The sequence below is a fragment of the Aotus nancymaae genome, unplaced genomic scaffold (assembly GCF_030222135.1).
Source record: "Aotus nancymaae isolate 86718 unplaced genomic scaffold, 86718_ANA_hifiasm-v0.15.2.pri h1tg000020l, whole genome shotgun sequence".
Lineage (NCBI taxonomy): Eukaryota > Metazoa > Chordata > Mammalia > Primates > Aotidae > Aotus > Aotus nancymaae.
The window spans coordinates 47317016-47332670 of NW_026988432.1; positions in this window are offsets into that span (position 1 = coordinate 47317016).

Genomic DNA, 15655 nt, shown 5'->3' on the forward strand with positions numbered 1-15655 from the left:
TACTGCATGGCATAAATTATTGGTTCATTTCTGATGTGTTTCTTTCTAAATTTTCACTCCTACTAGTCAAGGTAGTTTCCTCATTGCTAGCCAATGGGAACTCTAGAGCCCTTTTTTGTAACGTGTTAGTCCTAAAAACCTTTCTGACTTGAAATTAAAATTAAACTGCTCAGCAACTTCATGATACTTACTCTTCCCTTTCCTTATATATTGAATAGCTATAACTATGTTTAGCAACTTTGTCTTACATTTTTTTAGAATTCCCTTTACTTAAAGGACTTTGGTGCACATTTAGCTGTCATTTAGTTTTCATTTCTACTTTGTCGTGTTGTTTTTTATCCCTTTGTCTTTTTCCCCACAACTTTACTAATTATACACTTTAAAACCAGAAAATGGTTCGACTGTATTATTGGTTCACGCTAGTCTCAAGCAGAGGTTTTGTTGTTTACTTTAATGCCAGAGACAACTATACTAGATATTTGCTTTGAAACACACACCAAAATGTAAATAAAATTTATGTCAAACAACTTAGAATATAATAAGACCTTCAACGGTAATTAAAACAATAAAACTCTTTGAGCCTTTTATCAGTCACCACTAGATAACAGGTTACTAAAATTTTCTGTATCATTTCTTTTTTTTGATTATTAACTTAATATTATACTTTCTCTTGAATATCCTTTGTCTTGTGTTATCCAATAGAAAAATATATATATTTGTGAAAAAGATATCATTTCTGATTATTTGTCTTTAACAATTTACTTATTAAATAATTTCTAATTTCTCATATCAGAAACACCTAAAACTTTTCACTGTAATTTTCATTCAAGGAAAGGGAACATTAATTGAGCAGCTACCACGTGTTAAGAGAACCCAGCCTCGGGAATTCATAATCAAAAGAGGAAAATGTGGTAAAAATAATGCCAATTAAAAAGGCAAAAATGTGCTATAAGCAGGCTCTAAAAGCAGTGCAGAATATGAAAGCATAACTCTTTGATATGATACAATGAGAATGGCACCTTATCTTTGTGGTTTTACTCTTTCCCCCCAATAAAAATATAACCCTTGTTTAATCATGATTGAAACGTCAAATAAATCCCAAATGAGTGCTATTTTACAAAATATCTGACTAGCATTTCTCAAAACTGCCAAGATTATCGAAAACAATGCATGTCTGAGCAACTGTCACAGCCAAGTTGGTATGAAAATGCAACATAGGAATGGCAGAAAAGAAGAATCTAAGATAATCTTTAAGTTGAATTTTTAAAGAAAAATAAAAGCTATGCAGGCAAACAAACAGGAAAGGAATACAAGGTATTTCAGACGAAGGCAAAAGAATTGGCAATGCTATAGACATATGGAAAAACACAGCATGTTCATGGGACTTAAAACAGTTTCCTGTGGCTAAAGAAAAGGTCCCATATGGGTATGACAAAATATAATGCTGGCATGTTATACAGGGGCCAGATGATAGAAAGCCTTCTGTGTTGGGCTATGAGATATCAATTATATTTCTGAATTCCATGGAGAAATTTCACTTGGAAACCCCAGGGCTCCCACATATACAGATTTCATTTATTTCTATGAAGACTGAATCATGTATGTGGAGGAGATTAAAGACAGAGTGACCAATAGGGAAGCTATTGATATAATTCAGGTGAAAGAAAATGTGACCTCAATTCTGTCAGTGGCTTGAGTAAGGGGAGATAGGTATTTGAGAGAATAAGTAACAGTAGTTTTTGAGAAGCTTGTTTTAAAAGTAGATAAGAGAGAGTGATATTGGGCATTTTTCACTCATAACTGATGGGGTTGAGGAAGCCACTATTAACTAAAATGAGGAATAAAGGAGAAACTAAAAGTTTGGTGACAGTACACTGATATATTCCATTTTAGAATGTAGTATGGTGTCATCCAACTAGTGACAAGTTTGAAGGTAAACATGTGACTTCTGGTTATAAAATATACTAGTTCTGGAATCTTGGGGAAGTTAATTCATCTCTCTACACTGCACATTTTGCATCTGTAAAATGGAAATGCTGTCACTGCAGAGTACTCATGAAGCTAAGAAATAATGCATGCTAAATGTCAACTCAGTGTTTTCCATATCACAAGCAAGTAATAAATAGTAGTGATATAGTGTGACTCTGCCTCCACCCAAAGCTTATTTGAATTGTAGCTCCCATCATTCCCATGTGAGGGACCCAGTGGGAGGTAATTGAGTCATGGCGGCGTGTTTTTCCCATCCTGTTCTCCTGATAGTGAATATGTCTCATGACATCTGATAAAGGGCAGTTCCCCTGCACATGTAAGACGTGCCTTTGCTTCTCCTTCACCTTATACCATGATTGCAAGGCCTCCCCAGCCATGTGGAACTGTGAATCCATTAAACCTTTATTTTTTTAGTAAATTACCCAGTGTTGGATATGTCTTTATTAGCAGAATGAGAACAGACTAATACAAGTAGTAAATATCATTTTCATTTTATCATTATTTAGATTTGTTAAGTTAGCCGTATCAGCAAGACATGTAGGTGAGTCAAAGTTCGAGAGTCAATGAACTATAAAAATTATCAGCGTGAGTCACTAAAATATAGATCATAATTAAAGCCATGGGTGTAAATGTAACTTTAGGAGATTATCCTATCTCTTAAGACCTTTTAACCCTAAGAATTCTCAGCAAACTTGAGGTAAATACTGCCTCTAATCCTGTCTTATGTCAATTCAGGTTTTGTTGCTCTCTTTTCAGTGCAATTGCTTGTATACAGTATGTGAAGAGGTGAAAGGAGTTTAGGAACTTCAAGTGAAGGTTAAGGTAAGCTTGTTTTCCCAGTAGCTTATCTGGGCTGACCTTCACACAATTCCACTATCGTTCTGCCATAATGTCTCTTTAGCGCTTGTAGCTTAATCCAGTGAGCAGTTTTCCAGTCTTTTACTTACTTGAATTCTTAAAAGCAGTTACTATTGTTAATTAGTTTCTCTTTATAAATACTCTTTTATCTTCCCTTCTGAGACAACCAACCATCAGGGTTTTCTATTATCCCTTCTTCCCCCTCCTCAGTGTTCATGGCAGGATCAATACAAGCATCAAAATGTAGAATTTATTAAGGTTTACTCCTGAACTCTCTACATATTTCATTGTATAGGAGTTTAAAATTCACATCTCCAGTAGGAACTGTCTATTCACTATCTCCATTTGGATAGCCCTATAACACATAAAATGTGGTGAGACGGTTCATATGCTTGGCCAAAGCTAGAAAACCCAAGGTATTTTTCTTCTAATCTCCATATTGTATATACCAATATTTCCTAATGCTCTTTGCCTACTATCTCAGAAATACAAATAATTCTTCCTAAATCTACTTCATTCTCCTTAATTAAAAAGAAAATGCCAGGCCTGGCATGGTGGCTCACGCCTATAATCCTAGCACTTTGGGAGGCCGAGGCAGGAGGATTGTCTGAGCTCAGGAGTTCCAGACCAGCCTGGGCAACACAGCAAAGCCCTGTCTCTACTAAAATACAAAAAAAAAAAAAAAAAAGAAAAAAAAAATTAGCCAGGTGTGATGGCATGCACCTGTAGTCCCAGCTACTCAGGAGACTGAGACAGGAGAACCGCTTGAACCCAGGAAGCGGAAGTTGCAATGAGCAGAGATCATGCTACTGCACTCCAGCCTGAGCAACAGAGCAAGACTCCGTCTCCAAAAAAAAAAAAAGCCTGAAATGTATACATTTAAGAACTTAAAAATAGAAAGTTTGTATATATTCCACATTTAGGTTATCCTATTGTTAATATATTACATTGGATTGTCACAATCAATGAACCAGCAATTATGCATTATTAGTAATTGAAGTCATTAAAGTCTATACTTTGTTCAGATTGCCTTTTTAGGCCTAGTGTCTTTTGGTTTCAAGGTACCATATTATGTTTAGTCTCCTTAGATCCCTCTTAGCCGTGATAGCTGCTGAGATTTTCCTTGCTTTTGTTGACCTTGACAATTCTGAGGAGTACTGGTCCAGTATTTTGGAGAATATTTCTCAGTTGGGACTTGTCTGATGTTTTAATTATGGTTATACAGGGATTATGTGATGTTTCCTTTGGGCGAGGGGGATGATCAGAGGTAAAATGCCAATCTCACCACATCACATCAAGGGCACATATTAATAATAAAACTTATCAATGTTGATGTCAACCATGGTCACCTGGTTGAATTAATGTTTGTTTCATTTTTCCACTGCAGAGTTATTCTTTCTCTTTCTCCTTTTTCATATTGTGTTCTTTGGAAGGACGTTGTCATGCGCAGCCTACACATAAAGAGTAGAGAGTAAAGCTCCCACTTGTTTAGGGTGGAATCTTTATATAAGTTATTTGGAATCCTGCATGGGAAACTTGTCTCTTCTTGTCCATTTTCTTATTTATTAAATTGTTTATTAAATCACTATAGATTCAAGGGTATTTATTTTATAATTTGGCTTATATGTACTATTAATGCTATTGTTTAAATTATTCCAGCTTTGGCTACTGGAGCTCTTTCTGTTGGCTACTCTGTCCTTCTGACATAACCCATCATTGTGCTCTATTTGAGCACTTCTTACTCTGTCATTAAAACATATTCCAGGCTGGGCACGGTGGCTCATGCCTGTAATCCCAGCACTATGAGAGGCCGAGGTGGGCTGATCATCTGAGGTCAGGATTTCGAGATTAGCCTGGCCAACATGGTGAAACCCCATCTCTACTAAAAATACAAAAATTAGCCAGGCATGATGGGGGCTCCTGTAACCCCAACTACTTGGGAGGCTGAGGAAGGAGAATCGCTTGAACCTGCGAGGTGGAGATTTCAGTTAACTGAGATTGCGCCACTGCATTCTAGCCTGGGCAACAGAGTGAGACCCTGTCTCTAAAAAAAAAAAAAAGAAAAAGAAATGTTCCAGGCCTATCTTATGTATTTCTTCTTCTTTTTTATTTTTTTCTTAAAAATATGTTTTGTTTGTGTTGATGAGAAGCACATAATTGACAAATGCATAACTAGTTAGTACTAGCAGTTGAGTGTCTTTTGTTGTTGATTTGTTTCAGACCTTAATTTAGCACATTAGCATACCCGTGGCAAAATAAGATACTTTACTATAATTGTTAACACCTTTACAGGAGACTAAAACTCTTACAGTATACAATTTTTTTAATATATATTTTTTATTGTACTTTAGGTTCTGGGGTACATGTGCGAATCATGCAGGATTGTTGCATAGGTACATATATGGCAATGTGGTTTGCTGCTTCCATCCCCCCGTTACCTATATCTGGCATTTCTCCCCATGTTATCCCTCCTCAACCTCCCTACCCCTCGCTGTCCCTCCCCTAGTCCCCCCCAACAGACCCCACTGTGTAATGCTCCCTTCCCTGTGTCCATGTGTTCTCATTGTTCATCATCCACCTTATCTTATGTACTTCTTGCCACAATTGGTTAACAATCTAAATCTCCCTGTTTCCTTTTATTGGAGAATGGTGTTAGAAATCAGCATCTAGGTCTAAGAGTGTTTTTTGCTACTGTTATGTCATAGCTTCTAGGCCCACTCAGTGAACAGAGCAAGGGAATATGTATGTTTATACTAACTTGCATATGTATACATATCTGTAAATGTTTCTATATGTACCATGGCTCATTATAATATTCACATGAGTTCTAAATGGAGTCTCCATCTCTAATTCATTACCACATAGATAATTCTAACCTCCTTCTCTTTCTTATCTATAAATGCTCACTGCAATAGTGTGTAACCTGGCTCCCATCAGCTATGATCCATTTATTCGATTGTTCAACTCCAAGATGCAGGTATAGCAGCATAAGAGTTGTCAGCTCCTGCCTCTGTGATAAAACTTTATCAACTAGAGTACAGTGATTGTGTGTAGCTTTCCTTCCTTTAGTTTTACAGACTCACAAATTTGTAAAGTTTTAGTTTAGCACATCTTCCATTCACCTCAACAGTAAGATTTTGTACATTTGTAGTAAAGTTAGATTGCTTTTTTAACAGTTTGCATCCCATTCTGGTATTCCCTAACCAGTTAAATAACTTTAAGACATTGTATACATTAAGATACTCTGTGCTATAAAGTTATATGGGTTTTGAAAAAATGCGTAATATCATGTATCTACCTTTACAATATTATATGAAATATTTTTACCACTCTAAAATATCCCCTGTGCTTCACCTATTCAATTCCTCTGACTCTCTGCAAACACTGTTTTATTTCCCATCTCTATAATTTTGCCTTTTCCAGAATGTCATATAAGTGAAAATGTAGAATATATCGTCTTTTCAGACTGGCTTTTTTCAATTACCAATATCCATTTAAAATTTATCTATATCTTTACATTGCTTGATATCATATTTCTTTTTATCACTGAATAATATTTAATTATCCAAATGTATCACAATTTATTTATCCCTTCACCTACTGAAGGACATCTTGGTTGCTTTTTCGACTTGCTTTTCACCTTGTAGCCCAAGTATCTTTTCAGGATGAAAATCCTATGCAGCCGTGACCACTCGTATATAATCCCACTATTGTGGCTGTAAATATCTGTTCTATGTTCTTAGATTCCAGACTCCAAATTACTATAGTAAACTTTTTAAACTTCAATGTCTGTATTTCTCTGCTCTTACAAGATTATTTACTCCTTATGAATAGTTATAATATAAATTTTATACCTTAATATATTTTTCTTAAATTAATCCAGATTCATTTAGAAATGTAAAGCACCATTTCTGTTTAAATCTATTAAAACAAAGCAAGAGCAAGCAAAAAAAAAAAAAAGAGAGAGAGAGAAAAGAAACTACATTGAGTCCAAATATGTTATATATAGGATAATCTTTGTGACTATTTTATGAGACTATGTTGTTCTTCCTTATAATGATGACATAACTGATTTTCTTCAGTTCTTATGTTAAGGTTTTCATATTTAACTTCCCTAAAACTGGTGGTTTTGGTGAAGAGAAAATAGGAATTGAGGAGGAGTTAGGATTATTTTTTAATCTGTAAAATTTAGCATGTTATCATATTACATCCTAAAATCAAATGGAAAAATTTAATGAGAGCTGATCTTTCTGACATCACCTCATTGTGTATCTTTAAAACATGAAAATAATAGCTTTAACTGAACTATTCTAAAATCATATTTTCCCCAGAGATAAGATGTAAAGACTTTTTCAGGCTGCTTATTGTATTTGATGATTCCAATTCCATCAATTTGACTAATTAAATTTTAGTTAAATTGAGATAATGCTTTGGTCTTTGTGATAAAAAGAAATTCAAGTAGCAAATACTTTATCTTGCTTCCTTTGAAAAGCTAAACTTAGAGCAACTACAAAGAATTATTGGAAAATTATTTTATTGTAATATTTAAATAAAATGCTTCTGAGTAAATAAGTGGCTTTAATACAACATTTTGCAACATTTTTTAAGTATTGATAAAATAAATTTATGTTCATGTCAAATCACAATTTTATGTAAAGCTGGCATTACAGAAAATACTTATACAGTTTCCCTAAAATATGTTTTTTAAAAAATCTCTGTGACTAGTATAAAAGATTACTAAAATCAGATGGCAGACACCTGAGGATTTCAAGAATAAACAAGGATAAAATTGTGATAATTTTATCACTAGTTAAAATCTAGCCTGGGTCATCACTATAAATTATTGTTTTCCCAAATTGTTATTAAAGTATCATTTTGAGTGCTCTTTATAATGGGAATTTATTAGTGATTCCAGATATATGTATACTGGTCACTTAGTAGAATTAATAAAAATGAATGATATTATTTGATATGAAACCTACTATAACATTGTAGAGTGAAGAAAGCATTTCTAAACGGGAAACTTAAGCAGCCATAATTTTGATATTTTTAAATATCTTCTTCAATTTCTTATAAATGGAATTTCCAAGGAAATATAGTACTACAGACACATCACTTAAGGGCAGACAAGAGAGGGTTTGGGAAAATACCTATTTCACTGAAGAGGATTCTTGCAAGCATAATGATTTCGTTAAGTGGAAAAAATATAGTTAAATTCCTAGACTAGGAATTTGTGGATATGAAACATGATTCTGGAAATAATTCAAAGTGACCTGAAAAGATAATTCCAGAAGGTCAGATATAATAGATAATATTTGGGGAATATATACATATAGCCCTAAGACTTCAATCCAGTGAAATTCTTGGCCTTACCCTGCATTCTTTATCATTTGTGGCCACTTATTACATCACTCTTGTTAGACAGTACATGCTAGATAAAAGAGCTTAGAAAAATCAGAAAACACTCTTATTTGGTAAATGAACTTGAAACCTCAGCAAATACTTTTGACCACTACGAAAATTAAAACAGAAACCGCTAAATCTCCGGGATGAAGAGAGATGGGAGGTGGGCATGGCACTGGGAAGTTCTTGGCCTTAAAACTACGCCCCCTTGTGGACCGGGAAACAGAACACACTCCCTCACCTACTGGTCTATAGTACAGTGCTAACTAAATCCTGAATTTAGATTTATTTACATTTCTTGTTTTTCCAGTAATGTCCTTTTACTTTACCAGCATTTTATTCAGGTTCCCATAATGTATCTAGTCATCTTGTCCCACAGTGTCTTTTGGTTTGTGATAGTTTTTCAGTCTTCCCCTGCTTTTTATGATCTTGACAGTTTTCAGCAATATTGGGTAGAACGTTGCTAAATTTGAGTTTTTCTGATATATATGTCTCATGATTACTATGAGATTATAAGTTTAGGGAAACAAGTGAAGTGAAGCTTCTCATCCTGTCACATCAAGGATACATAGTATCCACAAGACTTATTTGTAACATCAGCTTTGATTAATTGGTTGCAGTCGTTTTTGCTGTATTTCTCCACTGATACTGATTTTCCCTTTTCTTATTCTCTTTCTTCAAAGCAGGTCCTTAATTTAGGCTCAGGCATGGTGATAGTGAGAGGTGGGGGAAATAAATTTTACCTGATGGAGAGTGAAGAATCAATGCATATCATTTGGATGCTTTTGAAATGAAGACTTGTGCCTTCTACCCCATTTATTCATTGAAATTAAAATATATTTTAATATTTTTTATACTTATTTATAATTTCATTCAGGGCCAGCTTCGTGGGCATGTAACCTGTGCAGTTATGGAAAACCCCATGCACAAAAAAGCCCTGCTCTGGCTTTAATGCTCTGATAGCAACTATTTTATAAATTCTTATTTTTTGAACAGGAAGCCCCATGTTTGCATTTTGCACTGGGCTCCACAGATTATGTAGTCAGTCCTGACATCATTAATGGAAACCCATTTCTGACATTTGTAACACCAACTAGCAAAACCTCAGATGTTGATGAAAGATTAATAATGAGAGAGGCAGAATTTGCAACAGCCACCTTTGAGTAATTTTAATCAATAGCTAACTGATTTAATTTCTGATATTCAAATCCCTGAAAATGGCAGCTGATTCATCCCAGATGAGCTTAAACCAAGCAACACACATAATACAGTAAAACTTTATCTCTTCTGAAATAGTTCAATTTAAACTATGGCTTTCAGATTTCAGTCTTTCAAAACAAGTACTATAAGCCTCTATTGTGTTTAGTACAAATTATCTGGAATTATTCCTCAATATCTCTCATTCTACCCTTCTTTGCTCAGGTTTTCTCTATGGTTGTGTCTAGGCAGGTGGTATAAGTGATGTGGTCTGAGTTTGTTGTAGTAGAAATGAGTTTTCAACACCATTAGTGATGTGTCATGTATATACATATATTTACGTGTGTGTATACATATACATACACATCATATATATAAACTTATTTTTGTAAATATATAATATTCATATATAAATATATACATATAAATACATGAATGCTCAAAATATATTACATATATAGTATAGACATAGAGGTAGTATATGCATATGAATATATATATACACACACATACACTCAGGGAGAGAGTTTTATAAAGTAATTTTCTGATTATCAAAAGCAATTATCAAAAGCATTTTCCTGTCATTCATGAATTAAAATGAGATTCTAAATAGCTTCAGAATATTTAATCATATATATATATAATTTATTAAATAATTTTTCATGGGTAAACATTTAGATCATCCCAATTTTGGAAATATTATAGCCAATATCATATTATTTCATTAAGGTAGAAATAATCATGCTGTGCCAAAATATATTAATATCTCTTATACCTATATACGGAAATTTATATTCACAATAATGGTACTATAGTTATATTTCTACCACTAGAATGCATGCATTTATTTTACCTACTCTTTGCCAATTAGATACATGTTATTTTATTTTTGAAAGTTTATCTTTCTTTGATAATTACTGAAGTTAAATGTGCTTTCCAATGTTAATTGAACATCTACATTTCTCCATATTTTACCTTTTTGTTGAAATATATTTTAATTCTTCCAAAAAATTGCATTCATCAGGCTTAAGAATTGATGATTTCCATTTTTTATCACAACCAGTAATCGTCTGAATATCATTAAAACCAACTCTGGCCATAAATACCCAAAATGTCTAATATTATATAGAATAAGGTATATATTTGTTGTGTATTTTTAAAGGTAGATTTTTAATGGTAAAAAAGATACACTAATGTACCTATTTAAATTTATTTAACAACAGTCTCAAAACCTATTCTAATGAAAATTTTAATACTAATGCATAAATATAAAAATAGTTCTAATAGGTTTTTTTTCCCTGAGTTTCCCTACGTTACTAGTGAAGAATTAGGGGGTAAATGATGTATTCCTCTAGAATTGCCCAGTAATAATCTAAATGTCTAAGAAGCCAAACAGCAAAAAGAAGACTGAATTCAAATGTACCAATTTTAATACAGAATTATAAATATACCTAAATAAGAGACGGGAATAACCAGAAAATATGACAAATTAAATCTAGATGCCTAGTTTCATTTGCCTTTTTTGTATTCATAAAATGGTAGTCAAAACTACATTGAGATACCATCTCACGCCAGTTAGAATGGCGATCATTAAAAAATCTGGAGACAACAGATGCTGGAGAGGATCTGGAGAAATAGGAACACTTTTACACTGTTGGTGGGAGTGTAAATTAGTTCAACCATTGTGGAAGACAGTGTGGCGATTCCTCAAGGACCTAGAAATAGAAATTCCATTTGACCCAGCAATCCCATTATTGGGTATATATCCAAAGGATTATAAATCGCTCTACTATAAGGACACATGCACACAAATGTTCATTGCAGCACAGTTTACAATAGCAAAGACCTGGAACCAACCCAAATGCCCATCGATGATAGACTGGACAGGGAAAATGTGGCACATATACACCATGGAATATTATGCAGCCATCAAAAGTGATGAGTTTGCATCCTTTGTAGGGACATGGATGAACCTGGAAACCATCATTCTCAGCAAACTAACACAGGAACACAAAATCAAACACCACATGTTCTCACTCAGGCTGGTGTTGAACAATGAGAACACATGGACACAGGGAGGGGAGCACTACACACTGGGGTCTGTTGGGGGAAATAGGGGAGGGACAGCAGAGGGTGGGGAGTTGGGGAGAGATAGCATGGGGAGAAATGCCACATATGGGTGAGGGGGAGGAAGGCAGCAAATCACACTGCCATGTATGCACCTATGCAACGATCTTGCATGTTCTTCACATGTACCCCCAAACCTAAAATGCAATTAAAATAATGTTAGGTTATATAGTATTGTTTATGTCCTTCACTGTCTTGATGGGTCAACATCCTCTCCCAGAATTTGTCTTGAATATTAATTCTTGGATAATCATTGACCCACCACGAATTATATTAAAATGCCTACCAGAAAGTTTACTGGAAGCTGCAATTTTTTTCTTCCAGATTACTCTTGTCTCTTTCCCTGGAATCAAGCCACAAATGGTGAACATTCCCTTAAAAAACATTCTGCCGATTTAAACACAGGACCCTACCCTGACTTTGGTGACGTCTGTTTGTGTCCCCTCCAAAATTTGTATGGTGCAGTCCTAGCTCCCAGTGGGATGGTATTTTAGGAGACTGGGTTAGGTTTAGATGAGGTCATGAGGGCAGAGACCTCATAATGAGATTAATGTCCTTATAAGAAAAGGGAGACTAGAGGTCTCTCTTATCATCATGTATGGATACAGTTAGAAGCTATCTGTTGGAAAATCAAGAAGAGGGCACTTACCAGGAATTTACCAGCACCTCAGTCTTGGACTTCCCAGCCTCTAGAACTCTGCAGAACACATGTTTTTTGTTAAATTACCAAATCCCTGGTATAACAGCATGAAATGACTAAAACAGTATCTTATACATAATCACTAGTGTTGTAACTAAGTAACAGCAGGTATAGCTGGCAGGGTCTTCCTGTTTTCGATTCTAATTTACATGCATATTTCCTTGAGAATTAAACAAACATTTTTATCTAGTCATTTAGGCATTTCCAAGGAATTTCTATTAATCAGTGCTCACTAGATCTTTTAACATAATTATTTGAATTAAAGCACAATAAAAAGAACATTTAAAGTATATTGGCAATTCTTTTTAAACTAATTAATGCTTTAACTTAGTTACATTGCTTCAGATTGAATTAGCATTACTTTTACATTTTTGGGGGCTGCAAATATTATAGATATGAAAGTGTGGTTGAAATTTACCTATTGTATCTGAAAGGACATTCATTTCCAGGAAGTTATTATAAAGATTTTCACATACATCAATTACAAAAATGCAAAAATCATAAGTAGAATAAAATTATATGTTTAAAATACAAAGTAATTCAATAAATTCTCTGGATACACATTTAATGGAAATTGCTAAACTGGTTAAGGTAACATGTGTAACATATATTACTAAACCTGTGTAATATATTATTCTTGATTATAGTTCTTTTTCAAGATTGAAAATCATAGCAATGATTAAATTAACAAGAATGTAAATGTGGAAAAATATCTAGCAGCATGTGCATATTTTCATTGTTCCAGTCGTACTCTTGCCTACTTTTCCATTTTATTTCTGATCGTTAAATTTCTGAGAAAGCTAGATATATGGAATTAATTGTATCATTTTTGGAGATCATTAAGTAAAATGCCTTTTAAGTAAATAAGCTAAGATTACAGATTTGGGTCAATGGTTATCCCAAATCTACAATATTGGTTTTCTTTACACAAAAATTTGAACAACAGAGGAAACTGGTATAATAGAAAAATATGAATTATAAACTATTTTACCTTTCTAAGATACTCATATTAATGTCAGTGAATGAAATTTGCATGTTGTCTGCGGTATCTTCCAAGGAAGAAAATCAGTCAAGGCCAAATGGCTTCTTTGCTCTATGACAGATTATGTAATATGCTGTTAAAGAAAAATATATATACGTTACTATATGTGTTCTTTATGCATAATTTTATTTTATTAGTGACATTTGTGTAGTCTTACAACTACACATATAGAAAATACACCATAGAAATTAGTTTCAGATTTATAGACAAAATTTATTTTGCTGGTGAGTCATTGTGTTTTCAGGAGAGATTACACTTAATGAAAACACATATGTTTATGCTAAATAACCTGTAACGCCAACTGAGGTGGCACAGTCGCCTCACCATTAGGAAGATTGATTTTGCGTCAGTGTATCACTTTGCAACAGAAGTACCCTTCAGGTAAGTTGAAAAAGTTATCAAGCATGTAGTTTAAATGAGCAGTAATGCTTCCAAGAGAGGCAGGAGAATTGCAGCTCGCCACTGAAAAAGCATTTCAGCTCCCAAAGAAGACAAGCAGTCATCTTTCAAAATAACCTTGACTACATATTATGGCTATTGTTTTCACTTTTCTTAATCTTTTTGCTTGTTTAATAACATTTCCAAAGAAAAATACAGTTTTTTTTTCTTTTATTCGTAAGATATATTACCAAATAGGATTATACTATATTAGGTGCTAATTGGGAGGAGTACTTAATTATCATTTATAGAATAATGAGAATATATTTAAGAAATTCTATGGGTTCTTCAAGTGCACATCAATTCAAAACTAGCATTGTACATTCTGTTATTTACAACTTGGCTTTTCCACAGTCTCTTTTGGCAAGCTTATTGAGTCACAAACTTTATTCACCAAGCACTTCTCAATTCTTAAGCTTCGTATTTTTTAAACTAGTCAATCTCTCTATTTGATCAATTTCTCTTGTGTTTCAGGTCTTTGTTTAAGTCTCATCTTCAAGTTCCATCTAAATAAATTATATATTAATATTAATCTTTTCCTTTAAAAAAAATAGTGTTTTTTCCTGAATGAATATAGATAATAAATCTACAGTTAGACATTTTTAGCAAGTCAAAGAAAATGTTTCAGAAAAAAGAAATTTCACATAAGAAAAATTTACAAGCATAGCACCTTGAAAGTATTGAGGCAAATTGCTCAAAGATAAATTCCTCTTACTCTAGACATTGGATGTAGGAAATCTTTCTTTTCTCAAAGTTTTCCAGTAAATTTTCTTCCTAAATATGTTTTTAGAGGTTCAAAGGGAAATGAAGAGCAAACACAAGAGTAAGGGATAGAGAAACATGGAGAAGAGAGAAAAGGAAGATGAGAGGAGAAAACTGTATTCTTCTAATAGAGCCTCAGAAGTCACATACAAGTCGCTTCTACCCCATTCTATTCCAGAGAAGCAAGCAACAAGGGCTGGCCCAGAATCAAACAAAGGGAAATTAAACTGCCAAACATCATCAAAGAGAACTAGCTAAATAATTATAGTACATATACAAGCTGCAATTCTATTTAGCTATTAGAAAACAAGATTGCACTCCAAAAATTTGTTATTAAGTGAAAAATAAAGGAGCAGAAAAGTTTATATAATATGCTATTGAGGCAAAAGAAAACAATATATACCTGAAAAAAATGTTGGAAGGATGCTAATAACAGTGGGTGGCCTGGGCCATGTGGAGTTGTTGGGCAGATGGAGAATGAGAGAAGTAGTTTTTTTAAAAAAATGATTTTGTTTACATGTGTTGCATTTTAATTTTTTAATTCTGTATCCAAAATTATTTTGTAGAAAGTGAATTTATTATGCCAACCTGAGAAGTAATTATATTAATCAGTTCCTTATGATATAAATTATCTTGTACCGTGCCCTTCAACAGTTTGAAGGTAGGGATAACACAGTACCATATACACCATCCTTCAGAAAGCATCGGAATGTATTACTGTATGTGAATACCAATAAGAACAAAAGATACACAATAACACTTGACAGGGTAGGTTATTTCTCATATTTCTTTTTCTTGATTTTGAAGCACAAGCAGATCTATTCCTTTAAAATGTAGAGTGTGCGATAATTTAAACAGAGTAATGTATAAATTGGGACAATCATTTTAAAACTCAAGTTTGGAAGACATTCTGTTATGACAGTAACTATACCTGAGGGAATACCATTTTCCTATTTGGGTACTATTTAGACTATAATTATCTAACAAAGTTCATGCAAATGCTATAGTGAACCACAATGTTTATAGAGAATTAAAGATCTCTTCCATATATTTTGAGAATGGAATATTTTCTATCAATAAACATTTTATGTATCAAAATTTTTATTTGCATATTATTGCATTATTCTGTCTTCGAAGAC